The following is a 20185-nucleotide window of genomic DNA, read 5'->3' as shown; positions in this document are numbered from 1 at the left end:
CTCACCTCCTCACTCACCTCCTCACTCACCTCCTCACTCACCTCCTCACTCTCCTCACTCACCTCCTCACTCACCTCCTCACTCACCTGCTCACTCACCTCCTCACTCACCTCCTCACTCTCCTCACTCACCTGCTCACCTTGTCACTCACTGAATCATGTGTGGAACTAGCTGGCCCCCTCATACCATGAGCCATACTCAGGCCCACCAGAGCAGTAGGTCTCCAAGTGTGGGCCCCACACCAGCAGTCTCAGCATGACCTGGAACATGCTGGAAATGCAAATTCTCAGACCCCAACCCAGACTTACTGATTGAGAAACTGGCGTGGGCCCAGCCCTCAGGATTTGAACAAACTTTCCAGGTGACTCTGCACACTAAGTTGGAGAATGGCTGTGCTGCATTACCTCAGTTTCCACATTGCTACTTTGGGGAAAATAACACGTGTCTCACAAGGGCGAGCCCAGTGTTAGGTAACACGCGCGGGACATGCTCCCTGTGCCAGGCATTCTTCCGATCCCTTTATCACTCACCCAACTCCACAACAACTCTGAGATAGGAAATAATATCATCCTGATTTCACAGATGAGAAAATGCAGGCACAGAGAGGCACAGTAACTTGGCCAGGGTCACACAGCTAGTAGGTAGCAGAGCTTTAAAATCCATGTGCTTTACAGCTCCCTGATGGAAAGTCCCCCGGCAATGGGTCTGGCTCCCAGGATGTGTTCTGGGCATGGCTGAAAATGTGATGACAGCACTTACCATTACCTCACCTAAACCCGCGATGATGATCCCCATTTTGTAGATGTGAAATCTGCTGCCTTGTCAAGATCAGGCAGTGAGTAACTGCAGAGGCAGCCTGAGTGTCTGAAACCCGTGTGGCCCTCACCATTCACAAAGCTTGGAGACCACAGTATACCGTTCTGGTCTTGCAGAGACATCCCAGCTTGCTGCAGGGTAGAGTGTGGGCTCTGACAGAGGTGGGCTGGAACCCTAGTTGGCCATTCAGGGGCTGTGTAAGCTTGGGCAAGTCATCTTCCTGCTCTGAGCCTCCGTTTCCTCCTCCATGAAGTGCTTGGTGGCAGTCCTCACTTTGTGGGGTTCTGGTGAGGTTTGGAGAAGATGACATTTTGCCCAGCCCAGCCTGTGTGTGGTTGGCTGTCAGAAAGCAGCTTGTCCCTCTCTCTTCCCACTCCCTGCTGCTACCTTGGTGGAAACCCCAGCTCGGGACCAGGAAAGGCCTAGGAGAAGAACGAAGTTCCCAAGCGATGGAAATGCATTCGACTTCCCGCTTGTCTCTCCTTTTCCAGATCTTGAAGCAGCTGCCCTGGCTGGGGTTTTGGGGGTTAAACACTGGCACCTGCTATGCCTGGTGCAAATCAGGAATGGGGTAACCTGTGAAGGGTGGGGAAGTGTCCTCTCCGAGCCATCCCCACTGGCCAGGCATCCTCAGTCAGCACAAAGCTCCTGAGCATCTGCCTGCAGCAAGAGCGAGTCTGGCCCCAGCATGTGAAGCTCATTAGCGGCCTGCTCCCCGGGGGCTGACCCTGCTTGGCGAAAATTACCCTAGACAGAGCCGCAGAGCAAACGAAGACCAGGTGAGGTGGGGCCGTGGGGGCGTGGGGGGAATATATAGTCTCCCAGCGGCTCTGGGGATCCCCAGAGAGCAGAGGAGGCTGGAGAAACATCCAGACTCACTGTGCAAAGGGGGAACTTCCTCTTTGGGCCTCAGTCCCCCGACGTGCGCATCCCTGGAGGAGTGGCAAGCAAGGTACTCACTGGGGGCCTTCCAGCCCTGACATTCGGGGGTCCCAGACCTACCTCTAATTCCTGGCTTTTGAGGTCCAGCCCAGTGCTGGTAGGGGGTGAGGGATGGGTGGCAGTAGCAGGGGATACTTCAGGGGTGGGAAGCCATGACCCCTCCCTCAGGTCTGGAGATCAGGGGAAGACCAGAAAGTGACACCACTGCTCAGAACAGGCAGCGAGGTGCTCCCCCAGTGCCCAGGAGTGACAGAGATGATGGTGAGGGTCAGAGGCAAGAGAGGGTGCGAGCTGAGCCTGCTTCCAAAGGCAGGGGCCCACTGGGCGAATGGGCCAGGATCGAGTCTTTCCTCTCTACACTCACGCCTCCACCCTGCTTCCAGTTAGGGCACAGCGAACTTTCACTGAGTAGTTTTTATTGTCCACTGATTTTATGCCGGGCGCTGTGCGAAGCACTGCACACATATTGAGAAATTTAGCCCTTTCACTGGGTGGCAGGTCTCAGCCTGGAGTCTGGCCCTCTCCTGGCAGGTCCTGACACTGTCCTTTCTCCAGACACCTAGAGAGGTCTGACAGGCTGACCCTAACCTGTCACTCAAGATGATGCCTCCTCACAACACCGAGCACTGACACTGAGCACTCTCCTTTCTACTAACAGGAATGCTCTTATCCCCTCCTCCATCTCCTTCCCTCCTGGGAGCCAGGGCTCTAGGATGCTATTGTCTGGTGGGCCTGGGAGCTGAGCAAAGGAGTGAGGAATGCTAGTCGAGAGATGCTTCCTGCAGACCTTGGTGAAGCCTGAAGAATGACCTCCACCCGTGCAGGGGGCTCTCTGTGGGGACTGGGACAGGCATGGGTCTCAGACAATCTCCCTGACCTTCCAGACAACACTGGACGTACACATGGCCACAGTGGGCTTCTCTGAACCTTGGCTTTTCTCTGGATCTCATGCCTTGGTTGCTGCTTTCAGACAGGGTAACATCATGAATTGGCCGGACAGCTGTTTCCTCAGCCAGGGAGCCTGTGATTCATTTACCCCTCGCAGGGCAACGTTATTACCAGCATTGCTAAGAAAGGCCCAGAGAAAGGGAAGGGGGGATCTCATCACATCCACACAGCCTGTCAGAGCTGAGACAATCCTGGATTCCCAGGCCCTGCCTAATTAAACAGTTCATCCCTTTCAAATATAAAATATTAATTATATAACCATAGGAGAATTATACAGATAAGCAAAAGTCAAAATAAATAAATACACTTTTGGTTTTTCAGAGAAACTTCCACAGCTCTTCCCCATCCCCCCCAAACCACCCTCCCCACAACCCTAGACATAATCAATATCTCCCCTCCCTTTGCCAACAGCTGCTCCCCAAGGAGTGCGCCTTGACAGCAGATGCTGGAAGACAGCCTTGGACTGGATTCTGGAAAGGCCTGGCGTCTCTTCCGGAACAGCAGAGCTTCCGCCAAACGGAACTGTTTAAGTGCAGGATATTGTAGAAAATACTCCCAGCCAGGAATGTAGAGACTGCGTCCAGCACTATCTGGGCTGTGGATTGGCTGTGTGACCTTGGACCAGTCCCTGCGCCCCTCTGAGCCTTGGCTTCTTGAACTGTAAAATGAAGACTTAGACTTGATCAAGTGGCTTCCTCACACCAGTCTCAGACTGTCAGCTTCTCTTGGGCAAGAACCATGCCTTCTCCTCTTTAGTAGACCACAGAATTTAGAATCAGAGGACAGGGTTCAAGGCCAAGGCCATCACTCCTGGACTGTGTACATGACCGTGGGGAGGGCACCACACTACTCTGACGCTCTGCTCCCCATGGAAAAACACAGACCCACGTGCTCGCCCTATGGTCTGCCACAGACCCTGTGAGTGGTGGACGTTGAAGACCTTTGGGCAATAGGTCTGGGCTATCAGTCTGCCCCTGCCTGCCCAGTGCCTGGCTCTATCCTGGCTCTGGGGATCTGGGCCCAGGCTTGTCAACGGAGCCAGCATCTGCCTGTGATGCTTATAGAGCTCTGGAAACAGGAGTGTGGACCCTGTCACCAGCCTGCCATATAGTGTCAGTAACGCTGCCCAGAGGCCTCGGGGCCCGTGGCATCATGGACAGCAGTTTCCACGTTGGAGCTCACGAAGCTAAGTCCATTTGAAAAAAATAGCTCTGCCTTTTTTCTTTCTTTCTTTTTCCATTTTGGCTAAGGCATGGAAAGTGAAAACTGCTGAATTACTGCAGGAAGGAGTAAAGGCTGGGTTCTGAACTGGCTCTAGTTTCTGGGGCCCTAAAAACAATGGCAGAACCTGGAAGCCTAGCCCCTTCTTCCTCATGCCCACCTTGCTCGTGCTCTAGACTCCCCTGACAGGACCAAGGTCAAGGGAGAACATAGCCCACCTCCAGTTTCCAGATGGACCTCATCTTGCCATCTAAAAACCAGGCATGATAGCTCTTCCCTGGTCATTGCTGATAAGAATCAAATGCAACAATAGCCATCCCATCCATCCATTCATCCATCCATCCCTTCCATCTATCCATCCCTCCATCCATCCCCTCCATCCATCCATCCATCCATCCATCTCCTCTATCCATCCATCCACCCCCTCCATCCATCCCCTCCATCCATCCATCCATCCATCCATCCATCCATCCATCCATCTCCTCCATCCATCCATTCATCCATCCAGTGTTTACAAAACACCTTCTATATGGCAGGTAGTATTCTAGGAGCTGGGGTAGAGCAGAAAACAAAACAGACAAAACTCCTGCCTGCATGGAGCTGCCTTGGTGGGGAAGACAGGTGATCACCAGGTGAAGAGGGAATGGATGCAGGCTGTCAGCTGAGTGGAGGCCAGCACTATGGAGGAAAATGCCATGGGTCAGGGCAGGGGGACAGAGAGTGCCAGTGGGAAGGTGCAGGGCCTATTTGCAGTGATTTTTGCTTTTTGGGATTGGGGGGGGTTTTTGGAGACAGGATCTTGCTCTGTCACCCAGGCTAGCATGCAGTGCTGCATGCTTGGCTCACTGCAGCCTTAACCTTCTGGGCTCAAGCAATCCTCCTACCTTGGCCTCCCAAAGTGCTGGAATTACAAGCATGAGCCTCTGCACCAGCCTGTTTGCAGTTTTAAATAGGGTGGTCAGGGCAGGCCTCACTGTGAACAGGGCCTTTGAGAGGGCACTGGAGAGGTGAGGAGGGAGCCTGGGGTCAGCTGGGGAAGGGCGTTCACAGCTCTGGAAGGACGCCGGCTTTGTAGAAGCAGGGGACAGGAGGAAATGATCCCTCCATGTGTCTCCTGCTCACCCTCGGCTCCATTCTGGGAACAGCAGACTCTGGACTTTAAGGGCACAGTTACAGATTGTATGGTCCCTCTTACCCTGGGGACTCCATTCCATAGGCCTTTGCCCAACCCCTCTTTCATGTCAGGTCTCAGAGTATGCTGAGGGAGCCAGGGAGAGCTCAGACTTGTAGGTGGGGCGTCAGGAGGCCCCGGGCTCTAGCCTGGCTCTGCCATTTGCTGGCAATGTGACATTAGTAAGGCACTGCGCCCTCTGGGCCTCAGTTTCTCTGTTTTTAAAATAGGATAATTGGTGGTTGCCACGGCCTGATGGAAGGGGGCTGAGACATGCCTGCTACTAGGTGTGTGGTTTCTTCTGTGGTGACGACGATGTTCTGGGATTGGGTAGTAAGATGATTGCACAACTTTGTGAATATACTAAAGTGAATTGCACGCTTAAAACAACTTAAAAAAAAAGATGGCGGTTGGACAAGATGACCTCTAAAGGGAGGACATTAACATGTGTGTGCCTACGACACCAGGGCCTGGACTCAGCCCTTACATATCTCATGATCTCCAGGGGTCCGTCCTGTTTTGACTTTCTGTGACCCACCACGGTGATGTTCAACATTGCAGTCACTCATCACGTTCAGCCTAAACCTGATTCAGGTCCACAGTTAGGCTGGAGAGAAGGAGGTACAGTCCCTCCCTGAAGGGGCTCAGTGTCTGTGGAGGAAATCAGAAGTATGAATTGTGCCCAGGAAGTTTTTTTTTTGGACTAGCTCCTTCCTTTCATTTCTTTGTATAGGAAAAAAAGATACCAGCATGGGCCAGGAGCGGTGGCTCACGCTTATAATCCCAGCACTTTGGGAGGCCGAGGCAGGCGGATCACGAGGTCAGGAGATTGAGACCATCCTCAGGCCTGCCGCTCTGCACATCCAGCAGCAAAGGCCTGCCTGCCCGGCAGCCGAGGCCGTTACTAGAGCCGGATGATTGGCGTGCTTGGCAGCTCCTGGCCATCCAACCCTGCTGTCCTCTTCCCAGGCAGACCCTGCTCCCCCGACGCCAGCTTCCCCTGCCAGTATCTTGAGGTGAGTGCTTTTCCACCACATCTCAGGCCAAGCATGATTCTTGGCTCCAGGTTTGTGAGCTGGTTTCCGGCTGTCCCGCCTAGGCTGCTCCCTGAGGACCTGCTCCAGGCCTCAGCCGGCCAGGGCCTTACGCCCTTTCTACTCTGCTTTTTCATTTCTGCCTCTCTTGAGTGTCCTCTGTGTGACTGTCCCTCTGCTGGGCTGCCCTGTGTCTTGCCCCCGTCCTCTTTCTGGCTCTTCTCTAGGGTGGCCTGGCATTATAGATGAGCATGTGCTTCAGGACAGATGGAACTGGGTTCAGATCCTAGCCCTGTCACCTGCTGGCTGTGTGAGCTTGGGCAAATGTGTCCTCCCATCGGACTCAGGCTCCTGTCCTGTGGAATAGGGATGAGTCTCATAACTCCTGTTTCTCTGGGTGGTTGGAAGCTGAGATGGAGTCCACAAAGTGCCTTCTGGCAAACAGGAGGTGCTCAACAAACGGGCTGCCTCTTACCTTCTTTAGGCACTGTCTTCTTGACCTGTACATCTTGCTCACTCACACGCAAAACAAGAAACAAAAGCCCCCCGCTGGCCCCCAACTACCTCCTGGCCCCAGACTTGAGCACAGACAACAGCATCCCAGCAGCATGCTCACGGACATACTGATCCCAACGCGGGGGTGAGGGAGGCTCTACCTGGAGGGCCCGGCTGGCCTCTGTACCATGAGGCTCCCCAGGGGGATGTGGGAGGTGTCTTCTGAGCTATGACCAGAGTCTTGTTTTTTCACCAACTGCAGGACAAGAGAGGCAGCCTCTCAACACCACTCCTGGCCTGTAGGCTCCTCTTTCCAGCCTCCCAGCTATTCCTTGTGCCCTTGACCCCATCTGAATACCCTTCCTCTCCCCACTGTCCCCGCCCCCAACCTTAGGCCTCATGCCAGCTCTGGAGCTTAGACATGACAGAAGAGGAAACTGAGGCTTAGTGACATTCTGATGTTGGTGTTTTTCATGAGAATGTGTCCTATATGGTGTATTGTGTCACTTCTTAAAAGGCAAAATGAAACAGGTTGCCTGAGTAACAGTGGTTCTGGAATGGAAACGAAGGGTTGCAGGACTCCAAATTGCTCATTCATCCTCTTCCCTCTGCCACATCCCTAACGTGGCCGTGACTACGTGGACCCTACTGTAACTTACTTCCTAGATGTCACTTAACAAGTAATTGTGTAAATAAACACATACATCTTTGGCCAATTGACTTTTATGTTTCTTTAAAGAAGCAGGGCCTTGTTCTGTTGCCCAGGCTGGAGTGCAGTGGCACAATCACCACTCACTGCAGCCTCAGTCTCCTGGGCTCAAGTGATCCTCCCACCTCAGCCTCCCTCGTTGCTGGAACCACAGGCGCACACCACCACATTCAGCTAGTTTTCTTTTTTTAAATTTTGTAGAGATACTATGTTGCTCAGGCTGGTTTCAAATCCCCTAACCTCAAGCGATCCTCTTATCTTGGCCTCCCAAGTTGCTGGGACTACAAGCATGGGCCGCCATACCTAGCCTGGTCGATTGATTTTGACAAGAGTGCCAAGACAGTCAATGGAGAAAGAATAGTCTTTTTAACAAATGATGGGGGAACAACATATCTATGTGCAAAAGAATGAATTTGGATCTCTACCTCACACCATATGCAAGAATTGACTCAAAATGGATCAGAGACCCAAATGTAACAGCTAAAACTAGAAAATCCTTATGAGAAAACATAAATGTAAATCCTTGTGACCTTGAAATAGACAATGGCTTTTTTCTATATGATGCCAAAAGTGCAAGCAACCAAATAAAAAAACAGAGAAACTGAACTTTATCAAAATTAAAAATGTTGTGTTTCAAAGGATATTATCAAGAAAGTAAAAGAACAACCCACAGAATGGGAGAAATACTTGCACAGGAAGTATGTGGTAAGGGTCTAGTATTCTAGTAACTGGAATACATAAAGAACTCTTTGCAACTCAACAAGAAGAGGACAAATAACTTAATTTTTTAAGTGGGCAAAATATTTGAACAGCTATTTCTCCAAATAAGATATACAAATAGCCAATAAGCACATAAAAAGATACTCCACACCATTAGTCACTGGGAAAATGCAAATCAAAACCACCGTGCAATATACTATTCACACTTACCAGGATGGCTATAATAAAACATACCAAATTAACAAGTGTTGTCAAGAATGTGGAAAAATTGGAACCCTCATAATGTAAAATATTACAGCGGCTGGGCACAGTGGCTCATGCCTGTAATCCCAGCACTTTGGGAGGCCTAGGCAGGTGGATCACAGGGATAGGAGCTCAAAACCAGCCTGGCCAAGATGGTGAAACCCCGTCTCTACTAAAAATACAAAAATTAACCAGGTGCCTGTATTCCCAGCTACTCGGGAGGCTGAGGCAGGAGAACACCTGAACAAGGGGGCAGAGGTTTCAGTGAGCCAAGATCATGTCATTGCACTCAATCCTGGGCAACAGAATGAGACTCCATCTCAAAGAAAAAAAAAATAGTACAGCCACAGCTCATGCCTGTAATCCCAGCACGTTGGGAGGCTGAGGCGGATGGATCACCTGATGTCAGAAGTTCCAGACCATCCTGGCCAACATGGCGAAACCCTGTCTGTACTAAAAATACAAAAAAATTAGCCTGGTATGGTGGCAGGCATGTGTAATCCCAGCTACTCAGGAAGCTGAGGCAGGAGAATCGCTTGAACCCAGGAGCCGGATGTTGCAGTGAGCCGAGATTGTGACATTGCACTCAAGTCTGGGTGACAGAGTGAGGCTCTATCTTAAAAAATTAACCAGGCATTGTGGCAAGGGCCTGTAATCCCAGCTACTTGGGAGGCTGAGGCAGGAGAATCGCCTGAACCTAGAATGCAGAGATTCCAGTAAGCCGAGATTGCACCGTTACACTCCAGCTTGAGCAACAAGAGTGAAACTCCATCAAAAAAAAAAAAAAAAAAAAAAAAAAAAAAAAAAAAAAAAAAAGTACAGCCACTATGGAAAACAGCTTGACAGTTCCCCTAAAGTCATACAGTTCCCAGATGATCCAGCAATTCCATCCCTAGGTACATACACAAGTGACTGAAAGCGTGTATTCCATACAAACACTTGCACATGAATGTTCATAGAAGCATTATTTGTAATAGCCAAAAAGTGGAAACAACCCAAGTGTTAGCAGTTTCTAGGGGCTGGAGTGGTAGGTGGAATGAAGAGTGACTGCTAACGGGTATGGGATTTATTTTTGGGGTGATGGATGAAAATGATCGGAAATTAGAAATTAGTGATGGTTGCAGAACTTTGTGAATATACTAAAAACCACTGAATGGTACACTTTAACAGGGTGAATGTGTGGTATATGTCTCAAATTTTTTTCCTTTCCAACTTACAGGTTCAAGGTGTACATGTACGGGTTTGTTACATGGGTAAACTGCATGTTGTGGAAGTTTGGTGTACAGATAATCTTGTCACCCAAGTAATCAGCATAATACCCGATAGGGAGTTTTTCAGTCCTCACCCTCCTCCCCGCATTCCCCTTCAGATAGGCTCCAGTGTCTACTGTTGTCTTCTTTGCATCTATGTGTACTCCATGTTTAGCTCCCACTTAAAAGTGAGAATGTGCAGTCGTTTCCTGTTCCTGTGTTAATTGAACTTAGCATTATGGCCTCCAGTTCCATCCATGTGGCTGCAAAGGCCATGATCTCATTTTTCACAGCTGCGTATTATTCCGTGGTGTATATGTACCACATTTTCTTTATCTAGTCCACTGTTGATGGGCATCTAAGTTGATTCTGTGTCATGGCTATTGTGAATAGGGCTGCAATGATCATATGTGTGCCTGTGTCTTTATGATAGAATAACTTAGATTCCTCTGGGTATGTACCCAGTAATGGGATTGCTGGGTCACATGGTAGTTCTATTTAAGTTTTTTGAGAACTCTCTAGATTGCTTTCCACAGCTGGTAAACTAGTTTACATTCTCACCAGCAGTGTGTACACATAACCCTTTCTCCGCAACTTCACCAGCATCTGTAGTTTTTGACTTTTTGATAATAACCATTCTAACTGGTGTGAGATGGTATCTTATAGTGGTTTTACTTTTCATTTCTCTAATGATTAGTGATATTCAACATTGTTTGTATGCTTGTTGGCCACATGGATGTCTTCTTGTAAGAAGTGTCTGTTCATGTCTTTTGCTCATTTTTTTAATTAAAAAAAATTTTAATTATTAGTTTGAAAAAACTGAGGTGCAGTTTCACCATGTTGCCCAGGCTGGTCTCAAACTCCTAAGCTCAAGCAATACTTCCCGCCTTGGCCTCTCAAAGTGCTTGAGATTACAGGCATAAACTACCATGCCCAGCCTTTTGCGCATTTTTAAATGAGGTTGCTTTTTGCTTGTTGATCTGTTTGCGTTTCTTACAGATTCTGGATGCTAGACCTTTGTCAGATGGATAGTTTGCAAATATACATTTTATTTTTTGAGACAAAGTCTTGCTTTTGTCTCCCAGGCTGGAGTGCAATGCTGCCATCTTGGCTCACTGCAACCTCTGCCTCCTGGGCTCCAGTGATTCTCTTGCTTCAGCCTCCCAAGTAGCTGGGATTATAGGCTCCTGCCACCATGCCCAGCTAATTTTTGTATTTGTAGAAGAGACAGAGTTTCACCATATTGTCCAGGCTGGTTTTGAATGCCTGACCTCTGGTGATCTACCACCTTGGCCTCCCAAAGTGTTGGGATTATAGGCATGAGCCTATAATTTTAAGAAATGTACTTGATCTAGAGAGAGTCTTGCAGAACATTGAGCCCAGTGTCTCCTGCTCCCTGCTCCCACATACCTCCATGATAAAGATGGGGAAACCATAGCTCAGAGAGGGGAAAGATCACACCGCGTGTTTGAGGCAGAGCAAGGACTAGAACCCACAGCTACTGCCAACCCGCTGTTCCCTGCCTAGATTGTTAAGTCTTGAAGGACAGGAACCTTTATTAATTTTGCAGCCCCTGTAACAACAGCACAGGACTCAGCACATTGCGGTGGAAACAGGATTGCTCCAATTGCAAGAGAGTAGATAGAAAGCCTATTCCGATGAGCCTAAAGAAACATGGATTCACTGGCCTCCTATCTGAGAAGGATAGGGCGTGCTCAGGGACTCAGACGCACCCCATCTCCACCCCACTACCTCTTTCTTCTATTCTTTCCTCATCCTCCTTTTCTTCCTCACATGGCAGGGAATACAGGGTAGGAAGCTCTGGGATCACACCTTTGGAGCTTCCATTCCAAGGTGGGGCTGACTGCTTTCTCCCAGAATCCATTTATGCATCCCAGGGAAATGGCTCTATTTGGTCCAGTTGGGCCCTATACTCTTCCTGGGCCAATTAGGTGGCTAGGAAGATGAAATTCTCCACAAAGCCAGGCCTTCTATGAGGGAACTGGACTCTGTGACTGAGAGCTCCATCAGAACCTTATAAAGTGAGGGATGGAAGGGAGGAGCTGCCCCCTCCCATAAGCACTCAGGCCATTGTGGGAATGAGCTGCTAGCCAGGGGAAAAGGCATTCATAGTGTTTGGATGCAGAGTGGCCTGCGGTTCAAGACCCAGCCTTTTCACTTTCAGGCTGTGTGCAGGTGGGCAAGGGACCTCCCAGAACCTCATTTTCGGACTGCAAAGTGAAAGCAAAAATCCCAGCCTACAGAGTTGTAAATATTTAAGATGAGGGCAGTAGAGCGATAGCCCAGAGCCTAGCGCACAACGGGGGTTGTGCTAAGGGTGGTAATTATCATTGTTATTGATGCTTTGGGGGGGTCAAGTCAGAAGCTAGGAATTCTGAGAAAATGCTTCAGACAATGGGAGCTTCTCAAGACCCAGACCCCTGTACCAGCATTAAGGTGGATGGCAGTGACAGAGATGTCTCCTCCCTGGTGAGGATTATAGAGGATGTCAGGCTGGGCTCCGTGGCCTATGCCTATAATCCCAGCACTTTGGGAGGCTGAGATGGGCAAATCACAAGGTCAGGGGTTCAAGACAAGCCTGACCAACACGGAGAAACCCCGTGTCTACTAAAAATACAAGAAAAAAAAAATTAGCCAGGCATGGTGGCACACACCTGTAATCCCAGCTACTCAGGAGACTGAGGCAGGAGAATTGCTTGAACCCAGGAGGCAGAGGTTGTAGTAAGCCGAGATCACACCATTGCACTCCAAACCAGGCAACAAAGTAAGACTCTGTCTCAAAAAAAAAGAAGAAGAAGATGTGATATCTGTGGTGCATGAGAGGGGACTTGGCCCCTAGGAGTCCTGAACTCAGGGTCAGCCAGGCACTGCCCAACCTGCTGGGTGACCCGGGCCTGGTGACCTGCCCTCTCTGAGCTCCCCCCATCCATGGGGGTATGCAATGATCCCTGAACCAGTGACAGCTGCTCTGCAAGACTGCGCTCATCTAAGGCTGCTAGGAAGTCAGCATGTCACCTCCCACACTCCCTGTTTTTTAAAGGGATCAAGCAGCCCTTACCTCAGTGTTGAACATCTGCCCTTTCAAGGCCCTGTGCTGGGCTTGAGGACTCATAGGTGACTCTGCCCCAGCCTGCCCTCAGGGGGCTGCAGCCTGGCTAGATGAATCAACATGGCCCCTGAACAAGGATCGCTCAGGCACTGAGTCCCTGTGTGACCTTTGGCAAGTCACTACCTCTCCCTGGAGCTCTCATTTTCCCATCTGTAAGAGAAGGGGTTAAACATGAGGATGAGAGCCCACAGCCCCAAAGATGGAGAGCCCACCCCCAGACCTCAGCCTTGGAATCCTAGTGACATCATCCACAACCCTCTCCCGTTTCCCCGGCAACTGGGGTGCTGGCCGGGGCTCCCCAGGGTCCCAGACTGTCTGGATTTCCTTGCACATAACTATACCTCGTCCACATTTTCACAATTAAATTGTCAGTTTGGGTTAAGTGTTGTCTGCTGATGGCTGTCAACCTCTCTCTGGTTCTCCTCACTCTTCACCCAGAGCAGGTAAGTGAGAACGTCCTGCCTGTCCCCCAGTGCTGTGGAAAGGGATTAGGATGTGAGTGGGAGGCAGGAGAACTGGGTTCCAGGCTAGCTCTGCTATGCACTTGCTGTGTGATCTTGGGTAAGTCACTTGCCCTCTCTGGGCCTAGGTCTCCCCATCTTAACAACAGAGCTAATCCCCTCTGCCCAGCCTCTCCCTCAAGCCAGTGGCAAGGCTCAAAGGAGCCTGCCCATAACTGTGGCAGGGCTTAGGAAACTGGAAAGCTTGGTTTGAGGTCTGGGATGGTTAATAAAATGAGCAAGTGGACCTTGAGAGGGACTTCTCTGACAGATAGATAAGTTAGTTCCCCTTTGGTCTACCCTGCATCCTTCTGGCTACAGATCTAGCCTAGGTCTTCTCCCCTGTCCCCTTTCATAGTCTGTTCCTAGATTGAAAAGGACAGAAAAAGTGCTCTTCCCAACAGGGCTTGGCACTGAAGATGCAGGGCAGAGGTGCTAGACCAGAGGACAAAGAGCCCTGCTTCTCACAACAGATGTCCCCATGCAGATGGCTCAGCTGCTGCCCCAGTGGCCAGGCTGTCCCTCCCATCCACTGGCCCAAGTCATTCCTGCTGCTACCCCAACTTTCCCCTGATAGGCTCCCAGGAGCTCGGTCTCCCCTCACCTCCCCATCCAACCCCAGACTTGAATCCCACACCTGACTTTACCCTACCCTCTTCAGACTGCCTCCATGTCTCCCTTGGCAAAGCCCAAGCTCCCTAGCCCAGCACTGAAGGCCCCCCGTGGCGTGGGCCTGGCTTCCTCTCCCGTTATTCTCCCTCCTGATGCTCTTCGTGCCAGCAGCACTGAACCACCCACTTACCCTTCTCTGAAAGCAAACTTCTCCTTATCTCTGCTTACGCTGCTCCCCTGCTGGGAACACCCTCCCCCTTCCCCGGCCACCTGACAATTCCTCTCCCACCTGCACATTATTTATATAGACATGAACGCTAAGTACAGATGAGCCCTCCATCTGGAACTGTTTATGTACCTGGCCAAAAAGGAACTAACCTTTATCAAGGACCGATTACGTGCTGAGCATTTTACATACATCATCTCCCTTTAAGCCCCACAGCAACCCAGGCAGTCAATTTCACTTCTCCTATTTTTCAGGTGAGAACACTGAGGCTCAGAGACATGAAGTGTCTTTTCCAAGGCCAAGCAGAAGTTGTGTGGGAGTTGAACCCTGAACTGTGTGATCCAGAGCCCATGCTTGTTTCAGGGCCTGGTGGAAGCACTTCCCTTAGGGTTATATCTGTGGCTGGGGACACCATATACCTAAAAATACTTGTTATTAAGTGAGGTTGTGCTGCTTTGTAATGTTAGAGACTGTTGTGATGTGCCCAAGGCTGTCCTATAGAAGAGGGGACCCTAGGAAGATAGCCAGGACCCCTGAGGGAATCAAAGGTCTCTGCTCTAGATGGAGGAGAATCTTCTTTCAGACAGAGCCATTCATAATGGAAGACATCGTCCTGGAGGGAGTGAGCTCCCACCCCTGCGGGTATGCAAACAGAGGCTGGGTCACATTCTTCCATTCATTTGGCAACTTTGGAGCAATTACTGTTTGTCCAGCCCTCGCGCAGTACTGGGGACATAGTAGTGGATGACAGAGCCATCACTGGCCACTTGCCGCCCCCAGATCAGTGGAGGCATTACAGGGGCTCTGGTGGCTAGAACCTCGGGGTTATGAGAGGGGGTGGCCCAACTGTAAGATTCTAAGATTCTGAATGACATTAGACAAATAATTGCTTTTTTACACTTTAAGCCTGGCTGCTTCTTGTCTCTATTGCTACATGACAAGCCATGTCAAGGTTTAGTAGCTTAAAGCCATGACTGATTCTCCTGCTTCTGTGGGCTGACCCAGCAGCTCTGCTGACTTTGTTGGGCTCGCTCATATGGCTGCATTTGACTGATGGGCCAGCCGAGACAGCAAGGCCTCTCTCTGCCCCAGCCTGGGCTTCTGACTTTGCAGCTGGACTGGGCCCCAACAGGGTGAAGGCAGACGCCGTAAGGCCCCGAGTCCTGGGCAGCAGAACGCAGGCCACATCTACTCGTCCAGCAAGCCGGGAGGTCAGCACAGATGGAGGGGTGGGGACAGAGCCTTTGCTTTTGCATAGAGTCACATTCCAAAGGGTCTTTATGTTCTGGGCTGGGAGAAATTGGTGCCACTAAAAAGCTGCCTCACTGGCCTGCTCAGACAGGGTTCAGAACCAGTGACAAGTGACTGCATGGCTTACGCCTGGATGTCAGGAGACCTGATTTCTGTCTCTGCACCACTCACCAAGTAACGTGCGACAAATTGTTCCCTTCTCTCAGCGTCAGTTTCTCCGTGTGTACAGTGGGGGCACTGAGCATGGTAGGTCTCTGACCCTGTGTGTGTGTGTGTGTGTGTGTGTGTGTGTGTGTGTGTGTGTGTGTTGGGGTGACACTCAGACAATGCCTCCTCTCTTCTCCCAGGTGCAGAGTCGCTGACTTCTACACATACCAGAGAAGTCGAAGCCCAACCGTAGAAGACACTGCCGTCCAGACACAAATGGCCCACTGCTTCCTATGCTTCCTCTTCTGGTGACAGGCACTGCTCCCAGCCATGCCCAGAGCCCCTTTCCTGTGGCAATAACAGATGTCAATCAAAGGGAGAGCACATGACCCAAACAAGGTCAATCAGCTGCCTTCCCTGGGACTGATTCAGAGGCCCAAGGAGACAGAGGTCTCATTTGACTGGAATTTCTAACTGAGGCTGTTGGTGGCCACATCCCAATGGGGAGAAATGAGGCCCAGGTGGGTTCAAAGAGAGCAGGAAGAAGCAGAAGTGAGTTTGAGACAGCATAGCGTCCCCAGGGCCCAGTGCCAGCCCTGAGCCCTCCTGAGTGCAGTAGGGCCACTAGCCACCCTAGTTTCTCCTGCCGGAGCCAGTCAGTTTCTCATGTTGAAGCTGGTTGCGGTTGGGTTTCTTCTCTCCTGGAGCTGAAAGAGGCCTGAGAAACTCAAACATTGTCTCCTGAGCAGCCACCACCATGATTCAACAATTGAGAGTTGAAAGCAGCCTTTCAGACATGACGCCCTCAGCAGACATGACAGGTGGCATTTTGTTACGTGCACCCAGGAAAGACGCCTCCCGTCTCTCCCCCAGGCCTGCTCCCTGAGCCCTGTAAAACAACAATACCTCCCCTGACAGAACAGAGGAGGAGGAGGAGGACATACCCTACCCTGGGCAGAGGGTAGAGGTTCCAGCAGCCACAGACCCGGGGTTTGCAGCCAGGCCCACCACCTGACAGAGAGACCTCGCATGAATGACCTGCCAGGCCTGGCAGTGCGCCCATCTGCAGAGAAGTGCCTGTCTCGTCCACAGGCACAGAAACTGCCTGGCACACAGTAGATGCTCGTTCAACCAGTATGACTTCTAATGTTTTTTCTTAGTAACACTGAGAAGGGGTGGTTTCGTAGCTTCTCTGTTTTGCAGATGATGAAACTAAGGATCCCAGAGGCTGAGTGACTTCCCCAGAGTCCCTCGGTGGGTAAGTGGAGGAGGTGAGTCTGACGGCCAGGCCCAGGTGCTCTGATGACAGGCCTGCTGTGATTTGGTCCCCTCACCCCACCCTTGCCTGGAAGATCTGGCCTCACAGGGTGTGCCAGAAACAGCTGGGCTGGTCTACTCTGCTCAGACCCCCCGTTCATGTGTCTTCTCAGAGAGGCCTTTCTAAAAGCACCCTGGTGCTGGAAACAGTGCCCTTTAGTCTCATTGTAACCAATGAGAAATGGGAAATGGTGAGGACAGCCTCTGCCCTGCCCTGCCCTCCTCTGAGATGTGTCCAAGACCAGGATGAGGGATCTCAAAAAATGGCTCTGGGAAGCCAGCGTCCACCAGGTGGCCTGGGGTCGGGAGAAGGGGACTACCTGTGGGTTTCCTTCATTCCCATTCATGGCTGGTCCTATGGCACAGGTTGACTTGGTGGTGAGAAGAACATGGCCCAGGGAGTGCTGGTTCCAGGCTAAAAGGAGTGATCTATGGAGCAGGTCCAAACCCAACCTAGAGCCTGGGATCCATGAAACCCCAGCCAAGCTGCAGACACGGGAGGGAGAGGCGTGTGCTTGTGGATGATGTCGCAGAGACTCTTGTATGCAGCAAAAGTGGAGCAAAACACTTTTGCTCTTTTTTTCTTCCTTTTTTTTTTTTTTGAGATGGAGTCTCTCTCTGTCACCCAGGCTGTGCAGTGGTGCCATCTTGGCTCACTGTAACCTCTGCTTCTCAGGTTCAAGCGATTCTCTTGCCTCAGTCTCGCAAGTAGCTGGGACTACAGGTGTGTGCCACTACACTTGGCTAATTTTTTGTAGAGATGGGGCTTCACCATGTTGGCCAGGCTGGTCTTAAACTGCTGACCTCAAGTGATCCACCCACCTCGGCCTCCCAAAGTGCTGGGATTACAGGCGTGAGCCACCATGCCTAGCTGTCACTCTCTTTTTATTCCCTTGGTGAGGTGACAGCAGTGAGCTGAGCGGGGCCCCGACACATCCCTCTTCACACACCACAAAGTCATGGCCCAGCGTGGGTGATCTTGACCCTTCTCTTTACTGGTTGGTTTCAGCTTTCTCCGGACCAGCCTTCGTTGTTGCGGGAAGGATAAAGTACTGGGGTCTGAGTACGGGTACAGGCTTAGGGAAGATAGAGAAGGCTTTGGGGTATCTGGGGTTGCGGTCACACAGCGTCCTTAAGTCAGGAGCCCCAAGATATGTGGGTGGCCCTTAGAGGTTATATTGTCCAATCCTTCACTTACAGATGGGCGACTGGGGCTCAGATACAGCAAAATAACTACCTGCCATTACACAGCAAACTAGTGATGAGGCTCAGGACTGTAACCAGTTCCCCTGCACCCCCATCTGGGGCCCCTGGAAACAGGTGACTGCCCTCCACCATCTCCATCAAGGCTTTGGCCTCAAGGAAAGGAAGCTGAGGTGGCAGAGGGGTCACTAGAGGTCAGCATGGCGAACGGAACTGTGTCCTCCTTCACCTCCATGTCCTTTCAGCCTGGGTGCCTCCCTGGGCAGGGCGGGTGCAGGGATGGGGGCGGGGGGATAGGGGTGTGCCCCTGGCGAATGGCAGTCAGGCAGGGGCTGAGAAGCCAGCTGACAGGAAGCCCCCAGCATTTCTGGGCGATCAGATCACCAGAATCGCCTGGGCTGATTGAGAAGAAAAATATATTCACGTCCACGTCCACAGCCAGGGGCATGGGGCCTCGTCCCCGCTGAAGAGAAGCCTGCAGCCCAGGTGGCCAGCACAGGCCTGATACACAGTGGCCCTCGAGGAGGACTGGACAGAGGGAAGTAGAAGAGAAGGGAAGCAGGGAAGGTCAGTTGGTTCTAAGGATGAAAACAAAATTATTCTCAAGTACTGCCTGTTATACAAATAGGGAGGCTTGGGTGAAGGGAGGGGCAGACCTTCACCCCAAGTCTCCCTTGACTTTCAATGCAAGCTTTTGGCATTACTTCTTATAGCTCTCCCCCTACTCCCACCCCCAGGCAGGTTTCCAGCCCTGGCTGATGCCTGGGTCCTGATCCACAGGACACAGCTGAGTAGCTGGCAGGAAGGGGTAGGGCTGGCTTCAGGAGTCTGTGATGTTCTCCTGGCTTCCCTCAACTCCCCACAAGACAATGGAAAGTCACTATCCTTCCCCCATCTGTTCACTGGGGGCCACCAGTGGTAATGGACACTGAGCCAGAGAGATCTGGGTTCAAATATCAGCTCCCTTTTGAGCCTCAGCTTCCACATCTGTGAAATGGGAATACTAATCCTGATCTTGGAGAAGTAGAGGATTCCATGGGATTGTATTATTCCAATTTTGTGGGTGAGAAAACTAAGTCTTGGGGAATTTAAGCAACTTGCTCAAGGTTACACAGCTAAAAATAAAATTGGGCAAAATCTGTATTGGAATCCAAGTTCACGTGACTCCAGATTGCTTCCATTTCTACTCTAGCAGGGAGACTCCAGATTGCTTCCATTTCTACTCTAGCAGGAAGCCAGAGGAGATTTCTGGCAGGACAACTGCAAATATTTGGAGGCAACTGACTGAGCCTTAAATGAGCAGAGGGGTGCGCATCCCAATCAGACAGAGGCCACCTGGAATGGTTCTGAGGTGTCCAGGGGGCCTGTGGCAGGGGAGCTAAGGACAATCTTGGGCCCCCAGAGGCCTTTGCCCCTCCCCCACTTCTTAGGTGAAATAGCCTTTGTCTTCTCCCCTTCCTCAATGCCCCAAGCCCCACTGTCTTTCCACTGCTTTTTCTTTTCTTTTCTTTTCTTTTTTTTTGAGATGGAGTCTCACTCAGTCGCCCAGGCTTGAGTGCAATGGCATGATCTCGGCTTACTGCAACCTACACCTCCCAGGTTCAAGTGATTCTCCTGCCTCAGCCTCCGGAGTAGCTGAGATTACAGGTGCCCGCTGCCACGCCCGGCTAATTTTTTGTATCTTTAGTAGAGACAGGGTTTCACCATGTTGGCCAGGCTGGTCTTAAACTCCTGACCTTATGATCCACCCACCTCGGCCTCCCAAAGTTCTGGGATTGCAGGTGTAAGCCACCACACCTCACATCCACTGCTTTTTTGATCGGATTGCCCCAGTGGTCTGGGATAAGAGATGGGGGTGTCCCAGTGTATGTTCCAAAGGCTATTCCTGTGATTGTGTGCAGGAGTACATATTTGGCATTGTACACTTGGGAGCTGTGTGTGCATGGAAGCTCATGAATGTTTGTCCATGAACCCTTTGGGCACAGGTGGTCTGTGTGCTGCCTCCCTTCATGATGTGTGTGTGGCCATTTCGCACCTCTGTGCTACTGTGTGTGAGGGCAGAAGATGTGTTTTGGTATCTCCCAAGTGCCAGTAACCATCTGTGAGGTGATATGCCCCAGCCTGTATGTGAAGACTGGCTGTGTGGGAGTACTGGTGTGGCTGGGAGGCTGCTGTGGGCACCGTGGGCCCAGATGTTTGTGTTGTATGTGGAGGTAGCAGTGGCTGGGTGTGGGGCAGCCTAGGAGTGCC

At 51.1% G+C, this 20185-nt stretch overlaps 1 long non-coding RNA gene across 1 annotated transcript in view; it reads left to right on the top strand.

Annotated features, from left to right (window-relative positions):
• LOC119471948 overlaps positions 1-17309 on the top strand; it is a 23261-nt gene extending 5952 nt beyond the window's left edge. The window contains exons 2-3 of the long non-coding RNA XR_005201047.1: positions 15616-15936; positions 16619-17309. This is a non-coding gene — a long non-coding RNA (uncharacterized LOC119471948). The remainder of the gene's footprint in view (positions 1-15615; positions 15937-16618) is intronic.
• Positions 17310-20185: the final 2876 nt, after the last annotated feature.

This window comes from Cebus imitator, unplaced genomic scaffold (genome assembly GCF_001604975.1).
Source record: "Cebus imitator isolate Cc_AM_T3 unplaced genomic scaffold, Cebus_imitator-1.0 Scaffold79, whole genome shotgun sequence".
Lineage (NCBI taxonomy): Eukaryota > Metazoa > Chordata > Mammalia > Primates > Cebidae > Cebus > Cebus imitator.
This window is presented reverse-complemented; position numbering and strand designations above follow the sequence as displayed.